This window comes from Scylla paramamosain, chromosome 43 (genome assembly GCF_035594125.1).
Source record: "Scylla paramamosain isolate STU-SP2022 chromosome 43, ASM3559412v1, whole genome shotgun sequence".
NCBI lineage: Eukaryota > Metazoa > Arthropoda > Malacostraca > Decapoda > Portunidae > Scylla > Scylla paramamosain.
Genome location: NC_087193.1, coordinates 11124784 through 11152283, shown reverse-complemented (window position 1 = coordinate 11152283; position 27500 = coordinate 11124784). Strand labels below are relative to the sequence as shown.

Genomic DNA, 27500 nt, shown 5'->3' with positions numbered 1-27500 from the left:
TTCCTTTATCAATTCTTATTTTTTTCTGATTTATTTTCTTAATTCCCTTATTTTTTTCATGATTCTCTCTCTCTCTCTCTCTCTCTCTCTCTCTCTCTCTCTCTCTCTCTCTCTCTCTCTCTCTCTCTCTCTCTCTCTCTCTCTCTCTCTCTCTTTATCTATCTATCTATCTATCCCCTTGAACCTATCACTGTTTCTTCCAACCCCTCCTTTCCTCCCTTCCCTTCCCTCCCTCCCCCCACTTCTCTCCCCTCCCTCCCTTCCCCCCACTCTTTTCATCAAGTTAAAACCTCCCTCTCAGCCCTCTCCCTCTATATCTCTCATTTATCACTCTCCCTTCCCTCTCACCGCCTCTCCCTCTCTCCTAGGCTTCCTCTTCCTCTTGGGACTCTTTCCCCTTCCTCTCCCTTCACATTCAATAGGTTCATCTTTCTCTCTTCCTCTTGCTTTTCTTCTTTTTTTCTTCTTTTTCCCTTGTTTCTATGCCTTCTCTTCCTGTTCGTCTTTCTCTTCCTCCTCATCCTCTTCATCTTCCTCTTCCTCTTCCTTGTATTTCAGGTAATGAAATGACTGCTCCCTGTAGATTTTTGTAGCGTTTGGGATAAGAAAGTGATATAGTGAAAGTTTTGTTGTTGTTGTTGTTGTTGTTAGTAGTGGTGGTAGTGCTGGTCTTTATCTTTTCATTTTCATTTTTTTTTCTTTTTCTTCTCGTCTTTTTATTTATAAATAGTTGCATTTTTCAGGTTTTCTTTCCATGTTTCATTTTTATTGCTTTTCGTTCTTATTTCTTCTTCTTCTTCTTCTTCTTCTTCTTCTTCTTCTTCTTCTTCTTCTTCTTCTTCTTCTTCTTCTTATTCTTATTCATCTTCTTCTTCGTCTTCTTTCCCATCTTTCACTCTTTTCTCACATAATGATTAATTTTTGCTTTTGTTAACGTAATCCACTTTTTTTTTTTTTGCGTCCGTGCCTGTCCGTCCGTCCGTCCGTCCGTCCGTCCGTCTCAGGGTCAGGTGTTTCCTTCTGTTCCCTTCCAGGTGTAAAAATAATCTAAGTGCAAATGTTTCCTGCTCAATTCTTTGGCGAAACTCCGATAACAAAGATTTATAGCGAGTGTTTCCGCGGCTGAGAGACAAACAGACAGGTAGGCAGACAGACAGACGTGCATGCAAAGGTATAGTAGGCAGAGACAGACAGACAGACAGACATTTCATCACACAATCCCCACCTGCAGACTGACACACGATTACCGAGCCGCACCTGACACGCGGGGAAGTAAAGACAAGTAGTGTTCTGTCTGTGTGGAAATAGAGGAGTATCCCTGAAGACATTCCGGGAGAAAACGGATAGAAAACGGAAGGAGACTGTAGAAAACGTATCCTGATTTATTTCTCTCATTACTCATTGTGTTTAATTGTTATAGAAATGTATTGTCCATGGAAGGGAAGGGAAGAGAAGGGAGAAGAAGGGAAGGGAAGGGAAGGAAGGATGTTAGTGGAGGGTTTGGTCAAGGAAGGTTTTCAGGGTGGACTTAGTTATTTTTGTTTCGTAAAGATTGTATATTTGAAAGGGTTACTGTTGATTAATTTTTTTTTTAAGGTGCTGGAAATTGTCGTTGTGTTTTAATACTGTGATTTGCTTGGTTGTCTGTTTGTGTATCTACTGTATCGTTGTCCTTATCATTTTTTTTTTTTCATCATTACCGTCATTATCAATCATTTAACATCCTATTTTTTTTCTCCTCAACCACCCTTTCACTACCACCTCCCCTCCCTCCCCTCCCCTCCCCTCCCTCAACGAATCCTAATCTTCACACACATTGTTCCTCCCCTCCCTCCAACCCCCTCTACCACCACTACGAAGGGTACGAGCTGCGCCGCCCCACCTCGGAGTTGCCCCGCAGAAAGACCCTCCCCCTCCATCCCTCCACCCCTCCGCGGGCGCCCCTCCTGAGAAGTATGAGGCTCGCAGGGGCAGAGTCAAGATTAAAACTTTGTGAATTCCCCAAAATTGACTGTCGCTCCGCTTGGAAGACTTCTGCTGTTGTCTGGAGGAGGAGGAGGAGGAGGTGGTGGTGGTGGTGGTGGTGGTGGTGGTGGTGGAGGGAAGGAGGGGGCAGGAAGAAAAGGTGATGGTGAAAGGATATGGATACGAACTGGAAGAGGAGGAGGAGGAGGAGGAAGATAGAGAAAGAGGAGATGATGAAAGGATAGGAATACTCAGAAAGGAAAAAGAGCAAGAGGACGAAGAGGAGACTGGAGAGGAGGAGGAGGAGGAGGAGGAGGAGGAGGTAGGAGCTTAGAAGGTGAAGGAGGAAGAAAGGAAAAGTTGGGAAAATATAGAAAATATAAAGATTGAAGAAGTAGACAAAAAAAAGAATATTAAAGAAGAAAGTGCAAGGGAGAGAAAGACAAAGGGAATTGGAAATGAAAAAGAAGTTGAAGGAAATGAAGGAAAGAAGGAAAAAGGAGAAGGAGGAGGAGGAAGAGGAGGAGAAGTTGATGGCTTTGGAGGAGAGTGAAGAAGAGGAAGAAAATGAAATGAGGAATGTAAGTTTAAAGAGAGAGAGAGAGAGAGAGAGAGAGAGAGAGAGAGAGAGAGAGAGAGAGAGAGAGAGAGAGAGAGAATTTTGTGGAAGAAAGATTAAAAAGGAAGAGGAAGGGAGGTAGAAAACTCGAGGAAGAGGAGGAGGAGGTGGTGGGAGAGGTGATGATGGTGGTAGTGGTGTTCTAGGAGGAGGAGGAGGAGGAGAGGGAGGAAGGAAGGGAAAAAGGAAAGGAGGAAAGAATGCAGGAGGGAAAAAAGAAGGGAGGTATTTAAACTTTTCTTCTGCAGTATGGAGGTAAATGCAAGGGGAGTGCATGGGGAGATAAAAGATGGGGAGACAAGAGAGAGAGAGAGAGAGAGAGAGAGAGAGAGAGAGAGAGAGAGAGAGAGAGAGAGAGAGAGAGAGAGAGAGAGATAGTGTTGATGCTTAGAAAGAAAATACAAATATGGGACGAATTCAAAATAAAATAAAAGACAAGGGAAAAAAAATCCGCAATAGAAAACGATCTGAATGTAAAGAAAGCCGAAGATAAAGCCAATTTAACTCAAATATTTACTAGAAAATGGAGAAAAACAAACAAACAAACAAACCATTACTGTACTTTGCTATTTTGTTTTCAGACACCACACGTTAACAAACAAGAAGAAAAAAATGTATATATACGAATGCAACGCTAAAGAAAAAAAAAACATGATTAAGAACCTGAATGAAAGGATAAAAGGAAAGTTTCACCAACGACCAAAATACTACCAACACCTTTTCTCCCCATTTATAAAGAAAAAAAAAAAAACTCACAATCGCTCTTTTTTTTATTTATTTTTTTATCTACCTCGCTCACTACCTTGTTTCTTTTTATTTGCTGTTCCTCCGAGTTTCTAAAAATAGAGGCTTTCATGTAAGTCTGGGAGAGTTAGCGGCGGCAGAGTACAGTTGGCAACAGTACCACCACCACCAGTACCAGTAGCAGCATCAGTAGTAGTAGTAGTGGTAGTAGCAGTAGTACTAGTTATTCTTATTTAGTTTTCCTTCACTAAAATTGGGGTCTTCAAAAATGCGTAGTAGTAGTAGTAAGTTAGTTAATAATTATCTTACTTAATTTTTACTTCACCTTTTTTTTTTACTTAATTTTTCCTTCACTAAGATGAATCGATCCTTGCAACACAGTGTTCGTGGGTCGCGGTGGTGAGAGGACACGGGATGAAGCAGGTCTATATTTTTCCAACGTTTCCACGAGCAACCTTCAGTTCGTGGAAACATTAAGAGGAATCAAAATCTTGCTTACCTTGTCTCACCGTCACAATGCACACACCTTAACAAATACGGTCTTAAAGTGTTTATGTTTCTTCAGTCTCTAGAACAACTCAGATCATTGGTACTTTTTATCGTTTTCCTATTAAAATCACCTTGAACGTTATCGAGTGTTAAGGCAGACAGACACAGACAGAACAAGTGGCGTCTTAACGTTTTCGAAGTTTTAGAGCGTTGACTTAGACACAGATAAACACAAGACTGACAGGGAAACAGACAAGTGGCTGCAGAACATAGTCAGCTTTTAAGACGATCGATTTAGACACAGACACACAGACAGAACAGGTGGCGTCAGAAGGTGTCCGACTGTTTAGAGGGTTGACAGGGACAGACGAACGTACAGATAGACAGAAAGACAGACAGGTGGCTTCATTTATTTGCCTCCACACCTATCCAGACTAAGAGGTGCTTGTGATATTTTTTCCCCGACTCGCGTGAAGAGAGAAGTTGAGGTCCGTGTGTTTGTGTTACTCTACTTTCTCTTCCAAGACAAACTCGAGAAGTCAGCGAAGGGAAGCGGCTGAGAGAGAGAGAGAGAGAGAGAGAGAGAGAGAGAGAGAGAGAGAGAGAGAGAGAGAGAGAGAGAGAGAGAGAGAGAGAGAGAATTGGAAAGTTGTGAGTGGGAGAGGGGTGGAGAAAGATGAAGGGCTATTTAAGTGTCTGTGAAGGAAAATGTACTTATTGTTGTTGTTATTGTTGTTAGTGGTAGTGGTGATGGTGGTATTCATGATAACTTATCTTTCCTCTTTTCCTTCCTTATCCTCCTTTATCTATCTTTACCCATCCATCCATCCATCTACCTACCTATCAACCTCACACAGTAACCTAACCAAACAGTTACTTACCAACCAGTAACACAACCACCATCACTATCTCCATTCGCGCTTAATTCCCAATGAATCAGTCAGTAAGTCACCTGCGTTCCGCCCCACCTGTGCGTGAATCGTGAAGGCAGCCAGATACCTATTGTTACCCCTCATAAGGTATTCATAGGCTGGTGAGGGAGGTGTGAGGGAGGATGTGTGTGTCGCTTACTGATCCCTGACTTGCAAGGCTTCAGTGTATGAGAGAGAGGTTAAGGAGGGAGAGGAGAGATGGTTAAGAGAACGGAAGAGGAGATGGAGGAAACAGAGGAAGAGGAGATGGAGGAGGGGAGTTTGTGATTGATTGAAGCGAGGGTGTGAAGGAAAAGGAAGGAGTGGAGAGGGTACTGATTAAGACGATAAGGTAAGAGAGAGAGAGAGAGAGAGAGAGAGAGAGAGAGAGAGAGAGAGAGAGAGAGAGAGAGAGAGAGAGAGAGAGAGAGAGAGAGAGAGAGAGAGAGAGAGAGAGCAGTTTTTAATTCTTTTCTTAACCTGGTTATGTATAGAAGTGTGTGTGTGTGTGTGTGTGTGTGTGTGTGTGTGTGTGTGTGTGTGTGTGGTGAAATAATAAACTTGTCATCATTACTATTTTTACGCCACCACCACCACCACCACCACCACCACCACCACCACCACCACCACCACACTGGGACCTGTACTAAGTGGAGTGTCGTGTGAGCAAGGCCTGGACTGTGAGAAATACAACTTTCTCTCATCCCCAGTACATGGATTAGCTACTTAACCTCCTCGCCATTTTTATTACAAGTGTGTCCCCAGAAGTCCACGGGTCAGAAAAAAAAAGACTAGAAAAGAAAACTATTGAAATAAGTAAAGGACAAAAAGGAAAGAAAGGGTTGATTTTTTTAGATTTTTCACGAGTTTTACATTTATTCTTCGTTTTCTTTTCTTTATACATTTACCTTTCGTTTTTTTTTTCTTGTATTTGTTTATTGTTTGTTTTGTTTAGTTTTTTTATTGCTTTGCTCTTTTTTGCTTTTATTTTCCCTTCTTTTCACTATTTTTCTTGACCATTTTTTCCTTTTCCTTTTTTTCATCCTTCATCAACTTCGTCTTTTCATATGTTTTTCTTTTTGTTTTAATTTTCCTATACTGAATCAAACTCTCTATTCCCCATTTTTTAAAACTTCTTTTCTTCTTTCATTTTCCTTTCTCTCTCCTCTCACTCCTCTCCCTCTCTCCCTCCTTTTCACCGTCTTCACTTTTTTTTGTTCCACGCAATTTCCTCTTCTTCCCTTTTTCTTCTTCGCCTTACTTGCTATTCTCCTTTTATTGCATCCAGTCCTCCAATCTTTCCGTTGCTTTCGTCTGCTCTTCCTTTCCTCCTTCACCTCTTCCTCCCTCGCTCCCACACGTAATTAGATGCTCCTTCGTTTTTCAGGAACGCAGGATAAATAACCAGTCCTCATCTCTATTGACGGAACAAAAGAGCATCGCGAAGGTATAGAGGATGGAATAAGGAGGACATGAAATTAAGATTAGTAATGATGACAGGACAGCAAATTATAAATACAAGCTTGATGGAGTTAGATTTATAGAAGAGGAAGGAATTGGTTTTCAAATAGAGTGGAAGGTGAATGGAATGGACTTTGTAATTATGTTGTTAGTGACGAGTCATTAGGGAGTTTTGAAGGTTAAACAAATTTACGAATGATTAGTAAAAACTGGTGTGTTTTTTGATAAGGATTGCCACGTGTAGGCTTGCTGGTGTGTTGCAGATTCCCTTATTTGCTTATGCTCTTTAAATCATCGGGGCTTGGTAAAGATGATTAGATTTATGAATGGTGGTAGGTGGAAATTAATGCGTTTTATGTAAGCACTGACACACAGACTGATGGCTCCTGGTACTTTCCTCTATATTGTTATCAAGTTATGTAAAGAATCTATAGACTAAAGATTATATATAACAAGTGGACGTAATGACTTAGAAGAATTTGTTTGCTTTAGTATTGCAAGTTGTTAAGTAGAGCAGTTTTAAGTTTATTAGATGTAGTGAGGTACAAGTATTTATTTATTTTTTTTCCTAGTAGTTTAAGTTGATGATGTTATTAGCAGTACTCGTGTTAAGTTTTGCCAAGTTTATGTGTGGACTTAAGTTAGCGCTGTATTAGGGGGCAGAGAGCGGCGGTTATTGGTTAAGTTCCTTTCTTCTCTTCCCTTCTCTTCTCTTCTCTTCTCTTCTCTTCTCTTCTCTTCTCTTCTCCTCTAAGACGCTTTTCAGAATGGTGCAGTGATGCGTTTGGAGGATAAAATGCAAGAGGTATTGGTTTATATTTCTTCATGTTAATATTTCTTAAGCTTGTTATTCTTATTTTTATTATTGTTTTTGTTGTTATTCATCCAATTTAGACCACTGCGTATATATGAAATCCTTATACCATTTATCTATCCACTTAGTTTACTACCTAGCAATTTATCTATCTCACGTATATACACCTGGCTGTCTTCTGAACAAATATTACTATACAAAACATATATGAAAGCAGGAACACAACCATCAGACAGTAGCAAAACAAAGCTTCTCCCGCCATCCAGACATCGGAGAAACAAACAAAAGAGCATCGCATCGGGTTTAGGAGATTCGATACGTTTGGGTTGTCTATAAGCGATTGAATTGTCTTTAGGCGCGAGAAACTCCACTGTTGAAGTTAAGATATGGAATTGTGGGGTTTTATAGAGAAGAGAAGGGAAGATAGGAGATGAGACAGGAGAAAGAAGAGAAGAGAGAAGAGAAGAGAGAAGAAAAGGGAAGAAAAGCCAAGCAAAGGGAAGAGAAGAGAGAGAAGATGAAAAGAAGAGGCAATGGATGAGATCAGACAGGAGAAAAGAGAGAAATGAAAACAAGAGAAGAGAGCGAGAGAGAAGAAAAAGACAAGACTAGAGGGACACAAAGAAAAAAAAAAGAAAGAACAAGCACTGTTATCAACCACCAGCACCACCACGACACTCATAATTACGTATCGTTTTCAGGGAATTTACGTTCATTCTAATAATTTCCTTGCCACCAATTCCACGCGCCATCCAATTACGCTGAACCACCGAAGAATTGCCCACTGCAGTCTCCTCTGATGCTACATTGTGTTTGACTTATCTTATACACAAATGCAATCTTCCCTTTAGTTGTGACCTGAAATTTTGTGTGTTTCGAATTTTTTGTGTATTTTTATTTATTTATTTTTATTTATTTATTTTTTTTTCGTGTGAATATCTTCTTTGTTGTTGTTGTTGTTGAGTGATTTGATGTGTGTATGTGTGTTTGTTTGTTTGTTTGTTTGTTTGTTTGTTGTTTGGTTTCTTTGTTGCTTTGTTTTGTTTCGTGTGTTGCTTACTTGTTAGTTAATTAATTTGTTAGTTTTCATTCTCTCTCTCTCTCTCTCTCTCTCTCTCTCCTCTCTCTCTCTCTCTCTCTCTCTCTCTCTCTCTCTCTCTCTCTCTCTCTCTCTTATCTATTTTTTCTTGTCCTATGTCTGTCTTTTTCCTTATTCGTCTATTTCCATCCTCCTTTCAGTTTTCTCCTTTGTCGTTTCTTTTTCCTCTTCTTTCCCTGTTTTTTTCTCTTCCTTTATCTTTCCTTTCTCGCCTTTCTCAGTATTCTTGTTTTCCCCAGCGTCTTTTCTTTGTGTTCTTTCTTCCCCCATATCTTATTTTCTTTTCCTCTCCATTTCTTCTCCTTTGTTTTCCTTTTTCCGTGCACTTTTTCTTTCTTCCTCTATAATTTGTCCTCTTTTTTGTATTTTCATGATCTTTTTTTCTTATATTTACATTAATTTTTACATGTTTTCCCTGTTCAGAATTTTCCTTGTAATTTTCCCTCTGTAATTTCCTCTATGTAATTTCCTCTTCTTTCTTTACTTTCCTTCCTTAATTAAGTTTTCCTCCGCATTTAATTGATCCCAAGTTGGCTTTCTTCCTCTTTCCTCTTTCCTTTCCTCTTTCCTCTTCGTCTTTCATTCTCTGAGTTAAGGCTATTTCTCTCTCTCTCTCTCTCTCTCTCTCTCTCTCTCTCTCTCTCTCTCTCTCTCTCTCTCTCTCTCTCTCTCTCTCTCTCTCTCTCTCTCTCTCTCTCTCTCTCTCACGATTTTCTTTCTTCGATTTTTTCTTTTCTTTTATTTTCACTAATTGTCTTTCCTTTTTTTGGTTTATTTTTTTCGTATATTTCTTTTCTTCTTGTTCTTGTTCTTGTTCTTGTTCTTCTTCTTCTTGTTCTTGTTCTTGTTCTTCTTGTTCTTGTTCTTGTTCTTGTTCTTCTTCCGCTTTTGTTACTCCTTCGGTTATCTTGTCTTTATTTATTTATTTCTTCCACATCCTCCTCTTCTTGTTTTCTCTTCCTGTTGTTTTTATTTTGTTTCTTATTATTATTATTATTTTCTTTTTTTCGTAACTTCACACTTAAACATTTTCTCTCCGTTGTTACTGTTCGACTCTTGACCAGCAGGGGCACAGGAAACGCAGGTAACAGTGCAGGTGTTTATTCACAGAAGGTGTGAACAGAAGGCTGGAGGTAGGTGATCTCTCGGCGCCAGGCCGCGCACTTCAACTTAACACTTATGACTGAAGCCTAGCTCGTTCACTCATACACGTATTCATGCCTCACACAAGTCTCGCTCATTCACTCGTTCACACAACTAGCTAACAACCACACACCTCCCCCGAGACATAAGGAAGATTCCTTATCTTTGTTATGGCTACCGTAACACATGAAACAAAGTTACAATGATTGAAGTACAGAAAACACGGTACATATACACAAAACAAACACAGCGTACAATGAACACGTACGACTAATCGTAGGTGCTACGGTGCCACCGCACCTGCAGTCGTCCTCGGCTCCCTACGCTGTCGGCTGCTTCGACGCTCTGGTTGCTCTCGGCCACGGTGTACCCCGTTACCCTGATGCTCCGGGCTGCCGGGATGGTGGTGTTCCTCGTGACCCTGATGCTGAAGCGCTGCACCGCCATGAGCGGTGTGCTGCTCGACAGGAAGGGGAGCAAGAGGTCTGTGTGGGCGTAGGTGTCTTCTATTACGCCACATCACGCGACCGCTGCCCATCTTGATGAGGTAGTCTCTCCTTCGCCCAACAGCCACGATGACACCCAGGCGATCCCAGAGGCCTGTCGTGTGATCTTGAACGTCGACGTGGCCACCGAGGTGCAGGAGAGGAAGAGTACGGGCGGACGCGTCGTGGCGAAGTTTCGCTTTCTTCCTCAGTCGCTCTGCCTTGGCGTCGCACTCATCAGCAGCGCGCTGCCACTGCTGAGCGTATGAGCGATGATGAGCCGGGACACAGGACCTCATAGGATGACCGAAGAGGACTTGTGCTGGTGATCGCCCTTCCGCCCTCGGAGTGTTGCGCAGTTCCAGCAACCCGCGAGCGAACGCATCCTCGTCCAGGTGTCCCTGCTGTGTGGTCGTGAGGATCAGCTTCTTCACGGACTTGACCGCTGCCTCGGCGTGACCATTGGAGCGTGGATAATGAGGTGAAGATACACGATGCTCCACCCCCCATCGAGCCAGGAAGCGCCGTACCGATGAAGAAGTGAACTGCGGTCCACCGTCAGTCCTCAGGAGAACAGGCACGCCCGTGTCGGCGAACACACCCCGAAGGACACGAACGAGCTGATCAGCCGATGCTGGACGTGAGCATGCAGACACGTGAGGCCACCCAGACAAGCGATCTACATACACGAGGTATGTACGGCCTGCTGCGTGGAAGTAGTCTGCAGAAACTGACTCAAACACCCTGCTGGGTGTGTCCGTGTCCTGCCAGAGAGGTTCGTTGGCTTGGCTTGGTAGGAGTGGACGGCATAGTGAGCATCCAGAAACGACGTTCTCAACGTCTCTGTCCATACCAGGCCAGTACACCGTTTGTCGGGCCCGTCGCTTGGTGCGCTCCATCCCCTGATGACTGTCATGGAGTCGCTCTAGTGTTTCTCGGCGGAGGCTGTGAGGAATAAGAAGCCTCGGCCCGTAAACCACCAGGTCGTCGTCTACGGCCAGCAGACTGCGCACCGGCCAGTACGTACGCAAGCGGTGATCGAGGTCGTGGCAATGATCAGGGAAGCCCTCGATGATGACGTTCTTGAGCAAGCAGTACTCCCCGTCTCTTGCTGCTGCGGCACGTACCATTTCCACAGTCTGATCCTGGAGTGGTGCTAAGCGGACGCCGTCCTCATTGGTGGCAGATAACGCTGAGATGACCGCTGAGTGGAGAGGGTCGAGGTCACCAGAAGTAGCAGCATCCTCTTCCTCCACTGGGTCCTGTACTGGAGCACGTGAGAGGGCGTCGGGCACACAGTGTGTCGATCCCTTTTGCCAGCTTGCTGTGAAAGAATACTGAGCAAGCTTCTCCCTCATGCGCTGCAGCCGCAGGTTCTCTATTTCTCCCAACAACTTGCTATTGAGGAGAGGTATCAGCGGGCGGTGGTCGAGCACTAGATCGAAGTGAGGGAGTCCTTTCAGGTAGGTGCCACATTTCCTGACTGCCCAGACGATTGCAGCCATTTCCAACTCTATTACTGCATAGCGGCTCTCTGTGTCTGTAACAAATCTTGACCCGCATTGCACCATCTTCCACTGGTCACTGTGCTTCTGCAGGAGAACGAATCCAAATCCGTGCATCCTTGAGGCGTCAGTCTGTAGCATCGTTGGTAATGATGGGTCGAAGTATGCCAAGACAGGTGGGCTGACGAGACACTGTTTCACCTTCTCAAACGCCTCTTCATGGTTAGGAGACCAGCACCAACTGTTCTTCGGGCGTAAGAGATCTCTGAGGGGTTGTGCAGCTGCAGCCACAGCAGGAGAAAAGCTTCCAAGCTGGTTTGTAAGACCCATGAATGATCGTAAGTCGGTGATGTGCTGTGGTCGTGGGAAGTCAGAGATTGCCTTAACTTTCTTTGAGTCTGTCGTGTAGCCTTGTCCAGAAACAGAGTAACCACAGTAATCTACCACTCTTTCCGCGAATGTAAACTTCTGTGGGTTGAGAGTGATGCCGTGCTGGTCACACCGCTGCACAATCTGAATGACATGGGCTAAGTGCGCACTGTAGGTGGAGTCATAGGCCAGGATGTCGTCCACGATCTTGATGGTGTTAGGTATGTCGCCGAGAGCTTGGTCTCCTCGACGGTTATACTCGTCTCCAGACGAGACGAGACCCATAACCGCTCGCCGAAACTTGTACCGACCCCAAGGTGTTATGAAGCAGGTTAAATCCTGGTCTTCTTCTCTAATGGGGACTTGAAAATACCCCATCTTGGCATCAAGAGTGGTGAACCAAACTGCTCCGGTCCCGATCGAGGCGATGGCGTCATGAGGTGAGCGCACTGGATACACGGGCCTCTTCACGTAACGGTTGAGTCGTGTCAGGTCAACACACAGCCTTACACCAGATGTCTTTTTTGGACAGGCACGATGGGGTGGCACCATGCCGTAGGGTAGTCCACACTCTCGATGATTCCCTTGTTAAGCAGCTCTTCCAACTGGCTCTTAATTTCTTCACGCCAATTGTAAGGGATTGTACGAGATGCTGTTACGGCGAAGGGTCGAGCGTCGTCTGTCAACTCGATGGCCATGGATCCACCAGCCATTGCACGTAAACCTTCCTTTGCTTCGAAGACGCTGGGAAAGGCCTTGATCACAGCAGCAGCGTGCCCCGCACGCTGCTGTGGCGTTGGGTCGTAGGAATGAGCCAGCTGATCACTTCTGTGGGCGTAGATAGAGGTGGCTGCGAGGCGGTCGGGTACTTGATGGAGCTGTTGCCGGTGTGCTGTTCTTCCCTGCGTAGCGGTCGGATTTGAGCCGGAAAATCTTCGGGGAGGATTCCGAGAGCGATGGAATCGTACCAGCTAAGCAGCGCCCCCTTCACCTCCTTCACCACGCTCACAACAGTCTCAGCTTCCCTGTCGCCCAGTTGCAAGTGCGACGAGAAAGTTCCTACACAGGTGAGGGGGTGATTACCGGCAGCATAAAGTCCATCACCATCAGCGGGCGCCAAGCTGGAGGGCGGGATTCCAAGGAGTGTTGCCGTGTCGAGGCCAATAACGGTCGTTTTCGGCCCCAGAGTCAGGAGTCCACGTAATCTTGTCTCTTCCAGCGGGATGTGTGGCGGTAATGAGCACCTGGGGCGCAGGTCGTGCCGTCACCGTCTTTGTGTATACGCCTGATAAGAGCTGGTATACACTGGCACTGGCTCCCCGCCTCGGGCCTGCACCGCGATGAGGAGAGACAGTTGAGGAACTCCTCGAAGCTCCTCGTCGTTTCCTCACTGTCTGCTGACATACACTCGCAAAATGCCCTCTTTTCCCGCAGTTACGACACACTTTATCTATTGCCTGGCATCCCCTTTTGTCACTGCGACAATTTTTGCCACAACGATAAACAGCCCGTGGGGCTTGAGCCCCCGAAAAACTGCCCTTCCTGTAGTTCGAGACAGCGTTCACACCATGGCTCGAAGAGTGAGAGCCGCCCCTTAGTACTGCACTACACTGGTTAGCGCTCTCTGATGCTCTGCAAATATCTATGGCGTTTTCAAGGGTGAGTTTCTTGTTTTCCAGCATGCGTTTCAGAGCCACTTCGTCTCGTGTCCCAACGACAATTCTGTCACGCAGCTGATGGTTTATGCACTGGTCGCAAAAGTCACAGAAATTGGCGATTTCCTTAACAGCACATAAAAAGTCGTCAAAACCTTCTTGCGTTTCTTGCACGCGGAGTAGAAGTCTCTTCTATCCATGATGATGTTGCGCTGGGCTTCGCAGGTACTCACACATTGCATCGAGGATGGTTCTTAACTCCGCGTCTCTCGGTAAGCTTATCCCGTAGCGAAGTGTACGGGTCCACTCGTCGTCTAGGACAGCAGCGAGTGCCGCCCTCTGCTCAGCCAGGGAGAGACAGTCTATCCTGGCGAGGGTTACGTATCCTTCAAACTTATGGCGCCACGTGTCGAACTCACGTAAAGATGCTGACGCCGTTAAGTGAGGAATGATGGTGGCGGACGTCGGGAACCTCGCGCCCTGGGTAGACGTGCTGCGGGCTGTGGTTTCGCCTTCATTGCTCGCCGTGGTGCGACTGGGAGCTTGTGTCCCCACTCTCTCCAGCAGCTGGGTTAAACGCTCCTCGCGAGCCTGACTCTGCTCCGACTGTCGCGCTAGCAGAGCCTGACTCTGCTCCGACTGTCGCGCTAGCAGGGCAGCCAGCGCCTCCAACTGCTTCTCCATTCTGCGCCGTACCCACTGCAGCCTTGTCCTGATCCTACTCACTGCGCCATGTTCGACTCTTGACCAGCAGGGGCACAGGAAACGCAGGTAACAGTGCAGGTGTTTATTCACAGAAGGTGTGAACAGAAGGCTGGAGGTAGGTGATCTCTCGGCGCCAGGCCGCGCACTTCAACTTAACACTTATGACTGAAGCCTAGCTCGTTCACTCATACACGTATTCATGCCTCACACAAGTCTCGCTCATTCACTCGTTCACACAACTAGCTAACAACCACACAGTTACTGTACTCCTCCTCCTCCTCCTCCTCCTCCTCCTCCTCCTCCTCCTCCTCCTCCCCTGCGGGCATATTAGTTATATTACTCTCATTTCCTCTCGGTGATAAAATATTTTTCCTGATACAAAGAAGAGAGAGGAAAAGTTTGTTTGACTCAATTTCCTCGCAGAGAGAGAGAGAGAGAGAGAGAGAGAGAGAGAGAGAGAGAGAGAGAGAGAGAGAGAGAGAGAGTGAGTTAATTACTGAGGAATGTGAAAGTAGAATCTTCTCTGCGTCTCTTAAAAAAAAATCTTCACGGTCTTCTTGTGTCCTCCTCCTCCTCCTCCTCCTCCTCCTCCTCCTCGTGCCACAAGAAGGCCAACGCAGTAATATATTTGTTATCAATCCTCTTTATTGAATGACTTTAACAATAGCAAGAGTAAAGATTCTGAAAGTGATTCATTGTTCACCTGAAGGATTCGAAAGACAATTAAGCTTTTACCTGTAACAAAAACCGTAACAGGTAAATTGTTTCTCTCTCTCTCTCTCTCTCTCTCTCTCTCTCTCTCTCTCTCTCTCTCTCTCTCTCTCTCGGAAGGGAGGAAACTAGATGATGGATGAAGGGAGAAAGAGGGAGAGAAACAACGTTGGGAAGAGCAATCACGAGAGAGAGAGAGAGAGAGAGAGAGAGAGAGAGAGAGAGAGAGAGAGAGAGAGAGAGAGAGAGAGAGAGATCTGAAGGGGACAAATGCAATAAGATATTTTTCGGTAACAGTACATGACGTTTCTCTCTCTCTCTCTCTCTCTCTCTCTCTCTCTCTCTCTCTCTCTCTCTCTCTCTCTCTCTCTCTCTCTCTCTCTCTCTACAGGTGTGTGGGAGGGAAAAGTTCGTAATAAGTTGAGGAGATGTAGAGGGAGAGGGGAAGACACAGCCGAGGGAAGGTTAAGAGGGGAACTGAGAGGGGAGGAAAGGCAAGTGGTGGGCAGTGATGAGAAGAGGATAGAGGATTAGGGTAGGAAGGTAAGTGGAGGATAAAGCTTAAGTGGAGGGGAGGAGGAGGCGGAGGAGAAAGGGTTAAGGGAAAGTACCTGACAAAGACACTGAGGTAGAAAAAAGTTGATTAATTTTTCCTCTCCATTTTAGTTTCATATAAAATTTGCCAAGTTGCTCATATATCTCACTTCTATCTTCCTCTTCCTCTTCCTCCTCCTCCTCCTGCTGCCGCTTGATGAAGACCCTCCGTCAGCCCCTCCGTCAGCCCCTCCACAGGCTCTCAATTACTGCCTTATGACCTTCCTACCTGGCTCCCTTCCTACTCTCCTCCTCCTGTCACCTCCTCTCCCTGCCGTGTCCCTCGTACCTTCCCCTCTCCGTCTTCTTGGCATGGTTGTATAGATCTAACATTATGAGCCTCGTGAGGTGCTGGCTTACCACTGTCCTGCCGCCAATATTACCTTCTCTGGTGTGTCTGTTGTGATTGTGTGTGTGTGTGTGTGTGTGTGTGTTGGACGTGACGTTGTTATGAGTGAGTGAGTGAGTGGGTGAGCTTGACGTACAAACCCCACAGGTGCTGGATACATACATGAGATTTGTGAGGGAGATAAGGAGTGGCGTGTTGAGGGAAGTTATGAAGATTACGTGTAGCAGGGGACAGGTGTAGCTGTGACTTATTGGTGACTTTAGGGCTTAGAAGACAGGTGTGTTTGGGGAAGTAAATATCACTCATTCCCCAACTGCCCACACTACCTTCCCGCATCCCGCCTACCCCTCCTTCTGTCCAGACTTTGGTGCAGCATCATTCATCTCCTGACCCCCCCCCACACTACTATTCCGCACCCCCACGTAACCCTCCAAGGGAAGTTACATAGGTCAGTTAGGAAGTTACAAAGTACAGTCAGGGATTTGCTTAACGCGTGTCATTACTAGGAGGAAAATAAGAAAATTAAACTGAAAACGTGTATCATTATAGAGGAAAATATGAAAAAAAGGGTGAAAACACTTGACATTTTTTTGGATAACTCGGAAAAATAAATAAAAAGTTTCGGATGACTAAGAGAAATGAAACGGTAAACACTGAAAGATTCTTGATAACTCGAAAAAAAAATGTAAGACTGAAAACACAAGAAAATTTTGGATGACTCGAAAAAAAATCCAAAAGAAAAAAGTAAAAAATTAAAAAATTCAGCATAACTCGGTTTTTAGAAAGTTACTTTGCAAAAAACATTCGCTAACTCTTTTACTATCAAACTAGGGAATAGCAATTAGACAATCACACACACACACACACACACACACACACACACACACACACACACACACACACACACACACACACACACACACACACACACACAACACACACACACACACACACACACACACATATATACATAACACATACGCATAAAAAGACGAAAAAGACAAAAAAAAAAAAAGTTCAACTAACAATTTCAAGGTCATTCGTGTTATTCATAGTTTTCATTTGGACCATGAATGAATGAATGGCAGCTGATCATATGAACCTGCAGCTGAAACAGAGATAACATTGGCAGCGAGCAGAACAGAGCCCACACTGATGAGAGACCTTGCCTGCTGCTGTAAAATTAATCGCCTGTAGCTTTTTTTTTTATTTATTTATTTAATTATTTTTTTATAGTGATTCATGTATTTATTATATCATATTTTTTAGCTTCGTTTTTTCTTTTTTTTTTTTTTGTCAGTCATTCATGTATTTCCTTATTCTCTTTTTTTTTTGTTGATGTGTTTCTTTATTAACTTCCGTATTGCATCATCAGTAGTTTTCTTTATTTATTTTTTTATTTTTTCTTGTCATTCTTTCATCTATATATTCATCTATTTTATTTTCAAGGGATACAAGTCTTTTGAATTCATTTACGACTCGAAGTTTCGAAATAACGTAAATGAAATACCCGTTTTTATTTATTTATTCATTATTTTTTTTTTGAGGAAAGTATTTAATTTTTTACACGAAACTAGAAATTAACTCAGTGTGGCATCAAAAGAAAAGAAAACGGAGAAGAAAAGTAAAACTCAGTAAATTTAATATCTAACAAATATTTTGCCCTTTTTACTGAGAAAAGTATGAATTTTTATACGAAACTGAGAACGAACTGAGTATGACATTAGAAAAGAAAGAAAAGATAAAGGAAAAGAAATATACAAGAAAAATCGTGTAAATATTTTTTCCTTTTACTCGAAACTGAAGATGAAGTGAAGGTAGCATTAAAAAGGAACGAAAAGAAAAAAATGTAATATGCATGCAAGGAGAGAGGAGAATCTTTTCCCTTTTAATTTAGAGAACCATATTTTTATACACGAAATTGAAGATGAAGTCAGTGTAGCATTACAATAAAACGAAAAAAAAAAGAAAAAAAATTGATACACATGTAAGAAAGAAAAAAAAAGAATGTAAGAAAAGAAAAATCCGAGAAGCCAGATAAGTGTTGCTCTCTCTCTCGGAAATGAAATCAAGATGAAAAGGAGGAAGAAATTTGAAGAAGACCAAGCCAATTTAGCCTCTGCCTCGGTGCTTGTGATAAAGGATGGAAGTCTGCCCAGCGATGTATTACAGTCCTCCTTCCTGCATTCCCTATACTCCCCAGAACCTCCTCATATCACTTTTATTGCATTACACAGATGACTGCCTGAGTAGGTCAACTTAAGCGACAGGGGTGGTGTTTTGATGTATTTTTCCACTAATAGGGGTTGGAAGTGACACGATAGCGTTGACAGTGACAGGGTTTATTGCAGGGGATAGTGGCTTGTGACAGGGTTAGGGGTGGTTGACAGGGTGATTAGGTAGTGACAGGTAGTGAAGTTAGTGGCAGGGGTAACAGGTAAGGGTAATTGGCTTGTAGCAGGGAGTTACTGTTTACAGGGGTGACTTGAGGTGGGTGTGATAAGGAAGAGAGTTAATGGTTGGGTAACTAACAAGCAGGGGTTACTAGGAACATGGTAACTGATGACAGGCGTGAATGGTGACAAGGATAACTGGTGAAAGGACTGGTAGGAAGGGTTACTGGTGGCAGGGGAAGGCAGGGGTGAGTGGCGGCAGGGGAGGGCTGGGTGGAGGGTCACAGTTTCCAGACGCTTCTCACGATTACGATAATGAAATGCAAATTCACGTGACAGATTTTGGACCCTGAGCATGCAGCGTTGATCCCGGAGAGAGAGAGAGAGAGAGAGAGAGAGAGAGAGAGAGAGAGAGAGAGAGAGAGAGAGAGAGAGAGAGAGAGATCTAAGGCAACCTGATACTAACTATAACATACAAGGACAAAATTTCAGTGGCTCTTTCGGTAAATTTTTTGTTAAAGACTTGGATTCGAATCTCGTACGTTTTCTTTATTACCTTCTACAACAGCTGTTATTGTGCTGCTGTTCCAGGAAGCGAGACGGAGGGAGAGAGAGAGAGAGAGAGAGAGAGAGAGAGAGAGAGAGAGAGAGAGAGAGAGAGAGAGAGAGGGTAAGGAAAATGAAAGCAGAAAAGTTTAGAAAAATAGAGAAAAGGGAGAGTTTGATTGAGGAAAGGAAAATGAAAACAAAAGAAAAACACGAAGGAAGGAAGAAATAATGTTTCTCTCTCTCTCTCTCTCTCTCTCTCTCTCTCTCTCTCTCTCTCTCTCTCTCTCTCTCTCTCTCTCTCAGCCCTTCGTCAGGAGTGGCTCATCCCTTCTGCAGTAATCTGAAGAAGGGATCGCAGTTGGGAGGGGGTTGTGGGAGGGAGGAGACCCAGGCTTTCTCTACCTGCCTGTTAAATGGCGCCGTGTTACTCTATCTGTCTCTCTAGGGTCCTTATGGGTCGTGTGTGTGTGTGTGTGTGTGTGTGTGTGTGTGTGTGTGTGTGTGTGTGTGTGTGTGTTTATTAATGTGCCACGTAATTCAGTCATACTCATAAGCTCCTCCTCTTCCAACTCCACGGTTTCTTGTACTCTGTCACCTCTCCCACACACAGTTCCCTGAGTTTAGTAGGAATTCAAGTCGTAAACTCATACGCAGCATAAGAAAATGTAAAAAAAAATAAGGTAAGAACACTAGAAAAAAAAATAGAAAAACTAAGAGAGAAAAAAATAAGAGAAATTTGGTATCTAAAAATATAGGTAAATGAATTAATCGATCGGAGGACAACACTTATGAAAAAGAACAAGAAAAAAAGAAAGCAAGTAAACAAAGAACACAGTGACAGAGGAAAAAAGGAACAGAAGAACACTAGAAAAAGAAATACAAAAAAAAGAACAACACAAGGAAAAAAACACATGAAAAAACGAGAAAAAAGAAAAAAAAAAGAAAAAATGCAACTATTATTACAAACGGCACCACACCACAACGCCACATCCCTTCAAGCAACGAAACTATAAAATTAATTAAGAATATGAATACAACAGGAGCAAGATAAGAAAAAGAAGAAGATGAAGAAGCAGAAGAAGAAGAAGAAGAAGAAGAAGCAGAAGCAGAAGCAGAAGCATTTATATAGAAAAGGTCACCTGGAGGATCAAAGGTGTGCCAGGCGGACAGGTAATGAGGCGTGAAGGGAGACTCAGGTGAGCGTGAACACCTGATGAAAAATGACAAGAGCCAAGATAATCCATTTTTAGGCAAGCTCAAGGTGCCGTATGGTAAAAAAAAAAAAAAAAAAAAAAGTCGTGACTCGTTTTCTTTGAAGGTTACATTAGAGGGGAACTTGTCCATTTTTTTTTATTTTTCTGTGCCGTGGACAGAGAGAGAGAGAGAGAGAGAGAGAGAGAGAGAGAGAGAGAGAGAGAGAGAGAGAGAGAGAGAGAGAGAGAGAGAGAGAGAGAGATGTAATAAGACCTTTTTCTCGTTTTCCTTCTTATAGCCAAGTGCTCTCTCTCTCTCTCTCTCTCTCTCTCTCTCTCTCTCTCTCTCTCTCTCTCTCTCTCTCTCTCTCTCTCTCTCTCTCTCAGAACATTTAATCACACAAGCTCCAGAAAGGTTTTATATTTTCGTCATTATATCAAAGCAGCGTTCCCCATTCTCTCTCTCTCTCTCTCTCTCTCTCTCCCTCTCCCTCTCCCTCTCTCTCGGGTTTCCTCGTCAGTGCTATGATGAGGACTATTCTTCAGGACGAGACGGATCGCTGGGGAAAGAGCTATATTGTGTTGCAAGGCCGGGGTGTTACGAGAGTGGGGACGTGGTGGTGGTGGTGGTGGTGGTGGTGGTAGTGGTGGGTGGGAAAAGGGATATGTTGTAATAAAAAGAATGTACGTGTGTGTGTGTGTGTGTGTGAGAGAGAGAGAGAGAGAGAGAGAGAGAGAGAGAGAATTATCATCTTTTGTCATTACTCTTCATCCGTGACCACCACCACCACCACCATCATCATCATCATCATCATCATCATCATCATCATCATCATCATCATCATCATCATCATCATCATCATCATCACCCGTCTTCATTCTTATCTAAATGGGAAGGTCAGAGACTAATTTAGGAAACTGATATTTTTTTCTCAATAGATCCTCCTCCTCCTCCTCCTCCTCCTCCTCCTCCTCCTCCTCCTCCTCCTCCTCCTCACTTACTCATTGGTCCCTCCCTCCCTCCCACCTCTTTATATCTCTCGCTTTCCTCCCTCATCTCTCCTCCGTCTTTCCTCCCTCCCTCCCTCCCTCCCACACCATCTTTTCCTCCATCATTTCCTCTAATATCCCTCCTTCCCTCCATCACTCCCTCTTCCATTTCCTCTTCTCCATTAAATTCCATTCCCAGCTCCATTTTCACACTTTTTCTATCATCAATACTCTCTCTCTCTCTCTCTCTCTCTCTCTCTCTCTCTCTCTCTCTCTCTCTCTCTCTCTCTCTCTCTCTCTCTCTCTCTCGCTCTTGCTCTCGCTCTAGATACTGAAACTAACGATATTTCACACCAGAAGAGAGAGAGAGAGAGAGAGAGAGAGAGAGAGAGAGAGAGAGAGAGAGAGAGAGAGAGAGAGAGAGAGAGAGAGCCAATTGCCCTATTCAGAAGCCACAAAGGCAGTGAGAGGCTCAGAGGTTGCCTAGAATATTAAGTAATCAGACCGCACACTTCTCTATACACACCAAAATTCACTTAAGGGGACGGGATGTAGGGGAGGGGGTGGTGGGGGGAGGTGACGAGGGAGAGGGAGGGGGGAGGGAGAGCAGTCGTCACATGAAGAGGGAGGGATCTATGTGGTGGTGTGTGTGTGTGTGTGTGTGTGTGTGTGTGTGTGTGTGTGTGTGTGTGTGTGTTTGATGTTAAATTTAGTTTTCTTTCTTTTTTTTTTTTGTGTGTGTAAATTTGATTTTTTTCTTTTCTTTATTTGTTCAGTGTTATTGTGAGTTCATGTAATGAGAGAGAGAGAGAGAGAGAGAGAGAGAGAGAGAGAGAGAGAGAGAGAGAGAGAGAGAGAGAGAGAGAGAGAGAGAGAGAGAGAAACCAACACGCCAACACATCCACCCATTCACCAACCCACCGATTCACACGCCCACGCACGCCCACCAATCCACTCACACCTACACTTAGCCTCTCATCCTAAGACACCTTCCAGCTCATTAAGCACACCTGGGGCACGCTATAACCTGCCAAAATCAATTACCTTATAAGTTTATGAGTATTTCCACGTAGCGTCCATAATCTTTACTCAGCTTCCCTTGCCAGCGCCTCCCAAAGCTTCTCCACCTCTCTGGCAGCACGTCCCTGTCCCGTAAACTCGGCCAAGGAAGCTCCAAGGGCGTTGAAATCCTCCGGGAATAGCCTTGAAGGAGGAAGCTGCCTGGGAGCCACCGTCAGAGTCCTGAAAAGTGAGCTGGGAATGACTTGGAGTTTCCTTATTTGTTAAGTGTAAGATTTGGCTTGTTGGTTCTTTTATTCTTCTATACATAGCCTAACCTTGCCTGACTTAACCTAACTTGACGTAACCTAACCTAACCTTACCTAACCTAACCTAACCTTACCTTACCTAACCTAACCTAACCTTGCCTAACTTAACCTAACTTGACGTAACCTAACCTAACCTTACCTAACCTAACCTAACCTAACCTAACCTTGCCTAACTTAATCTAACGACGTAACCTAACCTGACCTGACGTAATCTAACTTAACCTAACCTAACCTGGCTTTACCTAACCTAACCTAACGTAAGCTAACTTCATGTAACCTAACCTGACGTAGGCTAACTTAACCTAACCTAACCTGAAAGAGTAACACTGGCCAAGAACAACAGAAAGGAAGGAAAAACTGCCCCCCGAGGTTCCAAACCCTTTAGAGCCAAATGTGTTATACAGAAGTGGAGGAGAAGTCTTGAAACATCCCTGTCTGTAAATATTTGCTGTTTAGGTAACTGGGTTAACGATACTAAGTCAGTTAGAGTATACATAATATCATTCCTTGACATAACCACTTGCAAAACGTCTCAAGCAGAATAATAGCAGGAGGAGGTTTCAAGACACTTATTTTTGGTTAATTCTGCCTTTTATTCTTCATGGATTAGGATATTCAGTCGCCCTTTTTCTCTACCCTTTTATTTTCTAAGCCCTTCGCCAGTGTCCTTCCTACATGAAAAGGGTTACATTGCGTTTCCTTAGTGGTGACAGTTATGTGATGCTAGTTTTCTTTTTTATCTTTTCCGTATATATTTTTTTCTTTTTTTTTTCTTTTCTCGTTCGTCTTCACAAGTGAGGTAAATTATGAAGGGTAATTCTCTCTCTCTCTCTCTCTCTCTCTCTCTCTCTCTCTCTCTCTCTCTCTCTCTCTCTCTCTCTCTCTCTCTCTCTCTCTCTCTCTCTCTCTCAGTCTTGTGTTTCTAAATGCCTTTCTTAGGTTTGTGTCTTGTTTGTGTTTATTTAAGGTTATATTTGGAGTAAACTGTCATGTATATCTCTCTCTCTCTCTCTCTCTCTCTCTCTCTCTCTCTCTCTCTCTCTCTCTCTCTCTCTCTCTCTCTCTCTCTGCGTGTGTCTCTCGTGAGCTAAAGGCTTCCTGTTGTCCAGTGAAGCTAAGAATTATGCGTGCCGGAGCTTCACACTTCCTCGCCTTCCTTGTTTGCATGTAAATTTACGTGAGACTTTGCATGAATTACTCCTGAGATCGCCTGATATTGATAACCAAAGGAGGAGGAGGAAGAGGAGGAGGAGGAGGAGGAGGAGGAGGAGGAGGAGGAAGAAGTGGAGGGATTGAAATCTTGTTCTCAGTATGAAAAGAGAAAATAAGACATCTCACTTCCCCGTCTCTCTCTCTCTCTCTCTCTCTCTCTCTCTCTCTCTCTCTCTCTCTCTCTCTCTCTCTCTCTCTCTCTCTCTGGTGAAGATGACAATATGATGCATCGTGTGGCTTGAATATGAATGGTCAGGGAAGAAGGGAAAAAAGAAAAGAAAACAAAAGAAACAGGAGCTGGGTTTGGATGCGTGACGAAGAGGAAAACACAAGTGGATGAATAATGGATAACAAAATATGAACTGGTGGTGATGGTGGTGGTGGTGGTGGTGGTGGTTGAGAAAGACTAAGAACAACAGAAAACGAAGCGAAAAAAAAAATGTACTAAAAAATACGGTAATTGTACTTAAAATATCACTTTCTGAACTTTATATAATAGACCTTAAGAAAAATATACAGGTAGAGATTATTATGCAGTTTGAAAGAAAACGACACTCAATTAAAGAAAACGAAACGCAACTTGGCGACACCATAGACTAAACAATAACGGGAAAAGGAAAATAATTATGACATGACGCGGAATTTGTGAAGGCGGTAGGAACAGGTGTGTGTGTGTGTGTGTGTGTGTGTGTGTGTGTGTGTGTATGTTTGTGTGTGTGTGTGTAGCAGATCTCTCCACTTCATATAATATGCAAATTTAGAACGTCAACATCTGGAACAACAGAAAAGCCCGCAATAAACACACACACACACACACACACACACACACACACACACACACACACACACACACACACACACACACACACACACACACACACACACAAGTAAAGGAAGAAAGACATCAAGGAAAAGCTGTGTGTGGAATTTTGTTTTCCTCTGTAATTAAAAAAAAAAAAAAAAAATGAAAGAAAGGTTGCAAGAAAATGAACGTGGCGCGGATTTGTTCCCCCAGATGAGAGAGAGAGAGAGAGAGAGAGAGAGAGAGAGAGAGAGAGAGAGAGAGAGAGAGAGAGAGAGAGAGAGAGAGGTGTCCTACTTTTTTCCCTCACGTGTCTTGCAAGTTAAAGCGATACATTTACAAACTGCAGGTGTATAGAATGACACACACACACACACACACACACACACAAGCACTTAGATATCACGTGCTGACTTTTCTACAAGGAAGGAAGAAGGAGTTTGAGGAAGGATGACTAGTAAGATAGTGAACATAATAGTGATTGTGAAGAACCTACCTATGATATGCCTTTTTCTCTACTAGGTATCAACAACACACTCCCCATCCACCCTCCTCCCCTCCATCCCTCTACCTTCATATCTTCTCCCCTCTCTGTACATCCTTACCTTCATCTTATCTCTAGTTCCTCCTCCTCCTCCTCCTCCTCCTCCCGCGTAATCAAGGTGGTTATTTAGGAAAGGACGACTCAATCACGTCTTCGTCAGGTAATTATGTTCAAGGCGCCACAGGTAAAATCGTGCAGAGAAATTATGCGAAAGGAATCTTAATGGATACTCCGCCCCTGAGAGAGAGAGAGAGAGAGAGAGAGAGAGAGAGAGAGAGAGAGAGAGAGAGAGAGAGAGAGAGAGAATTGTTCGTGTGTGTTTTTTTTTAGTTTGGTGTTATTGTGTTTGTTTGTTTGTTTATTTGTTTGTTTGGATATTACTACTACTACTACTACTACTACTACTACTACTTTTACTCCTCCTCCCATCACCACCACCACCACAACAACAACAACAACAACAACAACAACAACAACAACAACAACAACAACAACAACAACAACTAAAACACCTACCACTAGAGGAAGCAACAGAGCGTGGCCTTGTAACTGAGGCAAGTAGTCACCCCCCTTTTTCTCCCCCTCTCTTCACCCCCTCACCTCCTCACCTCCTCTCGTTTTCTACGCCCCAGCCTCCCCCAATCCCAGGTCACACACTTGTCACAGAAAATGGACACTTTACTGCCCTGGTCACTCGCCTGTAAATTTCAATATGCAGTAAGACATGATAATGATCTCTTGCCGGCCCTTCACTGCGAACTGGTGGTGGTGGCTGTGGTGGTGGTGGTGGTGGTGGTGGTGGTGGTGGTGGTGATGGTGGTGTTAAGTTAGGTAAAGAAGAAGAATAAGACAAATGAAAGAAGCAGAAAGGAAAGACGGAAAGTATTATGAAGTAGAAGTAGTAGTAGTAGTAGTAGTAGTAGGAGGAGGAGGAGGAGAAGGAGTAGTAGTAGTAGTAGTAGTAGTAGTAGTAGTAGTAGTAGTAGTAGGAGGAGGAGGAGGAAACACATTAATAATCGTAACAACATCAACAAAAACAACTAAAAAAATATACATACATACATACACCTAACACATCCACCTACCCACCACCACCACCACCACCACCACCACCACCACCACCACCACCACCACCCAGTACCTGACAAATGAGCCTGAAGCGTGCAGGTAAAAAGTCTTTCACTCCCATAAGGCTTAGAATCGAGTCTTCCTTGTATACACTCTCGTTACCTCCTCGTCCTTCTCCATCCTCCTGCAGAGACTCCATTGTTTTTTTTTTTTTTTTTTTTTTCAGATTCGTTTTCATTGCTTGTTTCTCTTTTTGTCGTTTGTTTTTATCCTTTTCTCTCTCTTCCTTTGTCTTCTTTCTTTTCTTTTTTTCTTTTCTTACTGTTTTGATGTTTATTTTTTTGTTTGTGTGTTTGTTTTGTGAGAAATTGTCGTGTCTGTAATTATTATCTCTCTCTCTCTCTCTCTCTCTCTCTCTCTCTCTCTCTCTCTCTCTCTCTCTCTCTCTCTCTCTCTCTCTCTCTCTCTTTTATATATATATCTTCCGTGGAGAGAGAGAGAGAGAGAGAGAGAGAGAGAGAGAGAGAGAGAGAGAGAGAGAGAGAGAGAGAGAGAGAGAGAGAGGCGTTTCTTTCCCGTCTGTTTTTCTTTCCCGTTACTTCCTTTACCGTGCCCAGTGAGTCGTAGGGGCAAGAAAGATGCATACTAAACACATAAGAATCACCCGTAGGATCTTAAGCATCTTAGCTTCGACTAAGAAGAGAGAGAGAGACGAGAGGAAAAAAGAGGGAAAAATAATGATGTATTTTTCCCCCTTCTTACCTTTTCTTCTCCTTCCATCTTAGTTGTGTCTCCCTCCGGGGCAAGATAGTGGCCTTATGGATGGTCTGTAAGGGTGGAAGTTATGTATGGGGTCAAAGGAGGGTGGTCTTTGTGGTATGGTGGCGGTTGTGGCGTGGTCTGATGTGGAGATCTTAACTTGGTGACACTTGAACGTGACTAGAGCTCTCCCTGGTGGTGGTGGTGGTGGTGGTGGTGATAGTAGTAGTAGTAGTAGTAGTAGTAGTAGTAGTAGTAGTCATTGATAATTACAACAACAATAACGTAAAAAAAATCAACAATCTCTCTCTCTCTCTCTCTCTCTCTCTCTCTCTCTCTCTCTCTCTCTCTCTCTCTCTCTCTCTCTCTCTCTCTCTCTCTCTCTCTCTCTCTCTCTCTCTCTTGCTGACGTGTGGATTTGCTGAACAGCGTGATTTTTTCTGTGTTCTTTCAAGATGATGGTGTTTTCTGTGCCCGGGGCGAGGATGGGCGGGAGGAGGCGGGGGGAGGTGCAGGGAGACAGTAGGAGACGTGAGGAGACGGTGGCTGGCGGGAGGAGAAGCGGGAAGGGAGTGATAGGAAAGGAAAGAAAGGAAGAGAGAGAAGCTTAAGAGATATACTTTGCATCTTGATACAGTCAATATCTCTCTCTCTCTCTCTCTCTCTCTCTCTCTCTCTCTCTCTCTCTCTCTCTCTCTCTCTCTCTCTCTCTCTCTCTCTCTCTCGCTCTCGTGTTTTCTTTCTTTGTCTTTTTTTCGGATGTTTTTTTTTTTTTTGCTGTTGTCTTTTTTTTCTTTTCCTTTTTTTCGTGGTTTTCTTTCTTTCAGTTTCTTTGTCTGAGTTTGTATTTTTTTTCATCAAAGTCTGTTTCTCTCTCTCTCTCTCTCTCTCTCTCTCTCTCTCTCTCTCTCTCTCTCTCTCTCTCTCTCTCTCTCTCTCTCTCTCCCTCCCTCTCCCTCTCCCTCCCTCCCTCCCTCCCGTTTCGTCCCTGACTGAAGACAACCAACAAATGTGTTTGATCACTGGAAACTCCCCCCAGACCAG

At 43.9% G+C, this 27500-nt stretch overlaps 1 protein-coding gene across 2 annotated transcripts in view; it reads left to right on the top strand.

The window, feature by feature from the left end:
* Positions 1-27500, top strand: part of LOC135093734 (uncharacterized) — a 63385-nt gene that overhangs the window by 10591 nt on the left and 25294 nt on the right. For both annotated transcript variants that reach the window (XM_063993279.1, XM_063993278.1), the window contains exon 2: positions 21882-21992. The gene's annotated coding sequence lies outside the window, so the exon portion shown is untranslated. The remainder of the gene's footprint in view (positions 1-21881; positions 21993-27500) is intronic.